Source organism: Chrysochloris asiatica, unplaced genomic scaffold, assembly GCF_000296735.1.
Source record: "Chrysochloris asiatica unplaced genomic scaffold, ChrAsi1.0 scaffold00334, whole genome shotgun sequence".
NCBI lineage: Eukaryota > Metazoa > Chordata > Mammalia > Afrosoricida > Chrysochloridae > Chrysochloris > Chrysochloris asiatica.
In genome coordinates this window covers 2,849,136-2,857,131 of record NW_006408852.1, presented here as the reverse complement: position 1 = coordinate 2,857,131, position 7,996 = coordinate 2,849,136, and positions in this window count along the sequence as shown.

Genomic DNA, 7,996 nt, shown 5'->3' with positions numbered 1-7,996 from the left:
CACTTTCAAACTTGAATCAATAACATAAAAATAAAAACACAGAAAAACAAACCCTATTCCTATTTCCAAACAGGTTCATATTCATAGGTACAGAAGTGAAAATTTCAGCATATCTTTTTGGGGAGGGGACACAATTTAATCTGCAGCATATAGTTAAATAAGTGTCAAAAACTAACTGAAGTACATATTGATACACATTTGATAACACACTGAAGATTAATTGATAAAGAATTAATCAATAATGAATTAATAAAGATGAATTAATAATAAACAACTTTTTTACATGAATTAGATAAGTACAATTTTTACTACTACTCAAAAAAATTAAATATTATTTTGAATGTGAATAAAAGAGCTGTTGCTGTAGAATTGATTCCAACTCATCATAATTGTATAGGACAAAGTAGAACTGCCCTGTAGAGATTCCAAGACTGTCATATTTTCAGCATTAGTCATGAATTCAGGTGCAGCACTGCAGGATAATTCACTGGACCGCAAGGTCTGTTTGAACTGAAAGATTGGTGGTTCAAACCTACCAGTCACTCCTTACAAACTCTACACAGGTTTATTACGAGTCAGAACTGACTAGATGACACTTGATAACAATAACTGGTGGTGCATTGTTTAAGTGTCTAGCTGTAAACATAAATGTTGAAAATTTAAACCACCAGGGGATCCATGGAAAAAAGATATGCAGTCTGTTTCTGTCAAGATTTACAGTCTTGGAAACACTAAGGTATAGTCCTACTCTGTCCTTTAAGGTTATTATGAGTTTCAATTTGCTCATAGGCAAATAATTTTGTTTTGGCTTAATTTTTATGAAATTCAACCACTATATTTTTCTTCTGTATAGTAGTTATTGGGTTCAAACTATTGATCTTTGGGTAAACAGCTGAGAATTTAACTTTGAATCAATAGGGATTTTCCATGCTTTTTAAAATGCTTTAAAACATAAAATATGTATAAAATACTTTCTAATATAAATATCTCATTTTAAAAATCAGGAATAATAATGTGTTATTCATGCAATACAAATAAAATAGATGGACTTACTGAATCAAAGAGATAATTTTACACCTGTGACATTCTTAGTACAATAAGTCACATACAATAAGTGTTTTCTAAATTTCTAAAACATGCATGGTTGTGCTTTTTGCATGTTTTTCCTAATATTGAAAATTTTCATGTATTGAATTATTTGTTCTATAAATATATATATAAATAAAATGAAATTGCATTAATCATTTCTTTAAAATTATTGTACTATATGATAATATTTACATTACTTAGAACTTTTTACTGATGTCTACTTCTTTCCTGTGTTTTTCACTTTACAAATGAATTTGAAAATTATAAAATTATCAACAAATGCATCAGCAATATTGCTTATATAGTAGTTCTAATCTTGGCACTCTTCTTAAACATCAAATGAGTAACTTCAAATTTTAACCCAAATATTTTTTAAGTTCCAGACTGCTGGAGGAGATTTTTTTTCTAATACTACATTCCAAATTGCAATTAATTTTTCTACCCCTTTGAGCACATTTAAACTTGAATTTGTTACTTTAATTAAACTGAATAATTCAAAAATTAAATGGAACTGTGTAACCACAACTAATTGAAAAGCAACTGGCTGATTAGTGAATTTGAAGACATATTTGAAACTGTTAGGATCTGTATTGAAACTATATACATATTTTTAAATCCTTGAAATTATATTCTTATGAATCTCCCCTAACATAGAAACACTTTTTTTTATTTTTATTTTTAGTGTAGGTGTTTATATGTGTGTATCTACTCTTATAAGAAAATGAGAATATTGCATTAAAATTTCTGAAGGATATACATTACTTTTGTGGATTCCCAATAAACATGTTCTAAATATTCTGGTGTGATGGTATGTGAAGAGCACAATGCTGCTAACCATAAGCTCAGTGGTTCAAACCCATTCATTGGAAGCCCTACATAGGGTGGCTATGAGTTGGAACCAAACAACAACACTTAACTGCAATAACAGCATAGTTCCTTAAATGGATCAATGTATATGATTTGATCTTATAATCATCACTGATTGAATTACATTTTGATAGTAAAACTGAAATTGATTAACTTAGGATTTTTGTGTTTGAGACATATTGCGCTGTAGGATAAGCAGATGACCACAAGGACACTTTGAACCACAAGGTTGAGGGTTCAAACTCATTAGCTGCTCCTCAGAAACCCTGTACAGGGTCACTGTGGATTGTAAACCACTCAACAGCACTTAACAACAAGTAAAATATACTGCTGCTGCAGTTTTAGTTCATATATACATGTGTTTATTTTAAACAAAACATTTTCAAACCTGACTCTATGATTAGTGGATGTTTGAAGACAAATTATCTCAGTAATGCACTTGTTTTAATAATATTAGAATGTCTTTAAATAAAAAAAAATCAATAAAATTAGTGACTTCTGAAAAAATTTACTGTTCCTACTAAATTCAAGACAGAGTTCAGCTTGGAAAGTTATTGTGGTTGTTTTATTGTGATTACAAAGGAACATTTTTGTTATATTTTTCTCTGGGATGCAAGATGATCACAGAAACTTCTTATGAAAAGGCTTTAGAAAACTGAAAACTACATTTGTGAGAAAAAGTCCAGAAAAGTTACGCCCTGGATTTTTTTTCCCCCATCATGACAATGCATCTGCTTATTATTCAAGGCTTGCAAGAGCTGTCCTACTAGCACTTCATTGAAAAACCTTATTCCATCCACTCTACAACTCTAATCTTACCCCTTCAGAAATCTTTTTGTTACCAAATCTCAAAAAAAAAAAAAAAAAACACACAACATGAGTTCTTTGAAACTGCCCAAACTGTCATATTGCTGTAGTAAATCAAAGAGTGAAGACATATTCGGGGAAGACATTGCTATCAAGTTGCTTCTCGCACATAGAGGGGAAAGGAAAGAGAGATAGAAAGAAACACTGTCTTCACAAGTTCTGGTGTGGTGCTGTGGGTTAATGCATCAGACTGCAAAGTTGTTTAAACTGCAAGGTTGGCAGTTCAAACTCACCAGCTGTTTCTTGGAAACCCTATATAGGATCACTATGGGTCAGAATTGACTTGACGGCACTTAACAACAACAACAATGATTATGTAGCCATTACATAATCTATAATCAATGAAATTGAAGGTAGAAGTTTAATGTTGCACTGAAAGCATTAGTCATAAACAAGGCTTCAGTTATTGATGGAATTCTAATTGATATGTTTCAAGAAACTGATGCATTGCTAGAAGCACTCACTAGTCAATGTCAAGAAATTTGAAATATCGTTACCTGGCCAATGTATTGGACAAGATTCATATTTGTGCCCATTCCAAAGAAAAGTGACCATAGGAAATGTGGAAATAATTGAACAATATTATTTAAATCATATTCAAGTAAATATTTTCTGAAGATAATTCCAAAAGAATTGTTAATACAGTGACCTGGATTCAGAAGAGGATGTGGAAGGAGAGGTGCCAGGTGGATCTTGACTGAAAGCAGAGAATAACAGAAGTGGTTTTGGTTGTGTTTTATTGACTATTCAAAGGAATTTGCTTGTGTTGAGCATAACAAACTATAGACAATATTGTGAGCAATCTTATAGAACATTTACTTGTGCTCCTATAGAATCTGTACATAGGCTAAAAGGCAGTCATTTAAACAGAACAAGGAGCCATTGTATGGTTTAACATCAAGAAATGTATGTGTCAGAGTTATATCTTTTCAACATTCTTATTCAAATTGTATACTGAGCAAATAGTCTGAGAAGCTGTACTGTATGAGGAAGAACATGATATCATAATCGGAGCAAGGCTCATTAACAACCTGTGATATACAAATGACGCAACGTAACATTTAGGAAGGGAAAAGGACTTGAATCAGTTACTGCTTAAGATCAAAGACTAGACTGTTGAATGTGTTAAAAATCAGTGTAAAGGAAACAAAAATCTTCACCAGTGGAACAATAGCTAATATCATGATAAATGGAGAAAAATATTGAAAATTTCAAGGATTTCATTTTACTAGAATCCACGATCAATACACTTGGAAGCAGTAGTCAAGAGTTCAAATGACATATTTTATTGGGCATATCTTCTGCAAAAAATCTCTTTGGAGTGTTTAAAAGCAAAGACCTTACATTGAGGTCTAAGGTGCTCAAGATTATATGCTATCCCATATGTAATGGCTTAAGGTCAACCAATTATTTTTGGTACAGTGGCTCTGTGTATTCCTCCCATCTTCTTGGATGGAAGACCCCAATGATATGATTGACCAGTGGCAGCAAGCCATGGTACTTTCAATATCCACATATGCTTTTGAGAATAGAGAGTAAGGCAATGGTGAACTTGAATTATGGTTTTGGCAAAGTATATTGAAAGTACCATGTATTGCCAGAAGGAAAAAGCAAAATCTATCTTGTGAGAATATAGCCTGAATACTCCTTAGAAATTAAGATGGCCAGGCTTTGTATATGAGCATGTTATCAGGAGGCAACAATCCCTGGAAAAGGACATCATGTTTACTAAAGTAGAAGGTCAGTGAAAAAGAGGAAGACACCCAATAAGAAAGATTGAAACAGTAGCTGTAACAAGTGGTTCAAGCATCACAGAAATTGTGAGGATGATGCAGGACCAGAGAGTGTTTCATTCTGTTGTATATAGGTTCAAAGTGAAATCAAAGGCACCTAACAACAACATTTCCTTTCAGTGATCACAGGCAACATCATCCCATGTTCTTTCATTCTTTCCATGATTCATTAGTCTGGACAACAAATGCAAAAATGACGTGGATACCATGTCATAGTTCCTCTTGCTTCACAGGAGTTAGAAAGACAATCACTACCTCAAGGCTGATTCCTATGAGGTGGAGTTTACACATACCTGCACTTTCCAAACTTCTTTATTCTGACACCAACCTTCCTTCTATGACATTCTACTTCTCTGCAGAACACACAGAAAATAATCATAATCATGAGCTTTATTAGTGTAATTGTTGTTGCTGTTAGGTGCTGTCAAGTCAGTTCCAACTCAGAGTGAACCTATATATGGTTTCTGAGGAGCAGCTGGTGAGTTTGAACCTTTGACCTTGAAGTCCATTGCATTGCCCCACAGGGTCACACAACAGGGTTCAATTCAGGATCAGAAATAACACAGGATACAGAAGTTCTGCAAAAAGAACAACTTGTTTCAGCCATACCATAAGCATGCATCTCATTCTCAAACTCATGCTGTCCTTTAGTATCTATATTGCTCAGGCAAATGTTATAGGCTCAGTTAGCCCTGTGGATAAATGTACAAATGCCAAGCCATCTTGCAAGCCTATCTGCTGTACAAAGGCACTCACCCTCACTCGATCAATGGGATATGAATTCAGTCACCTGTTCTCTCCATGCTGCTGACTGACTCTGTTGCCTCATCACCATGCAGGGATTTTGAGGTCCAATAGATACACTCCATTTAAGGCTCTTCTTTCTTGATGGCTGAGAAATGCCCCTTTCCTCTTTTTAAGATGACTTATGTTAAACCAGAGAGAATGGTAAAACCACCAATCCACAATTTAGAGTCCTATTTGGTGTGGTGTTGTAGGATAAGTAATGGACTATGAACCACAAGGTCAGCAGATCAACTCCAGGAGCTGCTTCTTTGAAATCTTTTACAGGGTCATTATGAGTCATTTACCTGGTCCTTGTTAACATTGCAAAAGCTTTTGACTGTGTGAATAATGACATGCTATGGACAAAATTGCAGACAATGAATATTCTAAGGCACTTAATTTTGTTCACGAGGAAACTACATATATAAGATGCAGTTGTTCAAATAGCACAAGAGGACTCTAAATGATTTAAAATCTGGAAAGATGTGCACCAGAGTTGTATTATTTAATCTATGTGATGAGCAAAGAAACTGGATTATATGAAGAAGAACGTGGCATCAGAATTAGAGGAAGACTCATTAACAACCTGTGATATGCAAATGATACAACCTTGCTTGTTGAAAGCAAAGAGGACTTAAAATAGTTACTGATTTAGATTGAAGACCACAGCCTTCAGTATGGATTGCACCTCAATATAAAAAGAAAACCAAAATCTTCACAACTGGAGCAATAAACATGATAAATGGAGAAAAGATTGAAGTTGTCAAAGACTTCATTTTACTTGGATCAACCATCAACAGTAATGGAAGCAGCAATAAGAAATCAAAGGATGTGTTTCATTAAGCAAATCTGCTGCACAGGACCTATCTAAGGTATTTAAGAGCAAATATATCAGTTTGAGGACTAAAGTACACTTGACCCAATATCAATTCAAAAATTGGACAATGAGTAATGAACACTGTAGAATGGGAGCATTTGATTAATGGATTTGGAAAAGAATATTAAAGATACAATGGACTTCTAGAAGAACAAACAAATCTGTATTGGAGGAAATAAAATCAGAATACGTCTTAGAAGCCAAGATGGACAAACTGAATCTCTCATACCTTAGACATATTATCAGGAGGAACCAGTCCGTGGAGAAGGATATCATGCTTGTTAAAGAGGGTCAGCAAAAAAGAAGGGCAGACCCAATGAGGCAGAATGGCACATTAGCAGTAACAATAAACTTACACATAGCAGTGATTGTGAGATTGGAGCAGGACTAAACAGTGTTTCTTTTGTTGAACTATGTACGAGTTGGAATCGACTCTATGGCACCTAACAACAACAACATGAATTGAAACTGGCTTGACGACACTTAACAGAAACATCAACACTTACTTGTATCGTCCCATTTTTATTTTATAATTTGGAACATTTAACACTACTTCAATGTGGTGGAAAGCAAATATTACTGGGATTGGGATTTTAAAACAAAGAAAGTCTATATTTTTAATTTGCAGACCAGGATCCTATGTTATATGTACCATTCATATGGCAATTCTAGTTCTCCCTAAGAGTTTCAAAATGAAAAACATTTCATTTTTTGTACTAAGTGATGTTATGAATTATAAATATTACCTACAAATGCTGCTTGAAAATGGAGTCAGAATCTCATCATGAGCTTAGATCTTTGTGTGGACACCTAGGATAATTTCTTGAATTTAGTTTTTTTATGCTTTTATGAGTTCAAATTTAAAGTAAAATAATGTTTTGCTTTTTGTTTTTAACATTGTGCCACATACCAAATGAGCTGATATTTATATTGAACAGAAATCTATTAATGCTCAATAAAAGAAGTATATTTCAAACATAGAACAAGGATTTATTTTTCCATATTTTATGTCCTATAAAATAATTTTTAAAGGCACTTAAATGTAGGATATGCATTTATGAATATTGAATCAAGTCAAGTAAAATAAGTTGGATTTATTATTAGTTAGTTGCATATGATTATAATGGCTTCATGTAGTCAAAACTGATTTAAAAAGAGAAATACTGAAATTATTAAAATTGCTCTTTCTGGTACAATAAGTTTGTCCAATGTTAGTGAAACACTGTCAATGTTGTTGTTAGGTATCACTGAGTCAATGCTGACTCATAGTGAACCTATGCACAACAGAATGAAACACTGCCCAGTCTAGGGATAGTCTCAGAATTTTTGCAACATTTGAGCCCATTGCTGCTGCCACTGTGCCAGTCCATCTACTTGAGGCGTTTCCTCTCTTTTTTCTGATGCTCCACTTCACCAAACATGATATCCTTCTCATGGGACTGGTCCTCCTGATAACACGTCTGATATATGAGAAACGATGTCAGCCTATGCTGTCTTCCAAGGATCATTATGATTATGCTTCTTCCAACACAGGTTGATTTCTTCTTTTGGTGGTCCATGCACTTTTAATATTATCCTCCAATACCATAACTTAAATGCATCAATTCTTTGAGAGTCTTCCTTATCCACTGTCCAACTTTAACATGCATATGAGGTTATTAACAATGTCATGGATTGTGTCAGGCACACCTGAGCCCTCCAACAGACATCTTTGCTC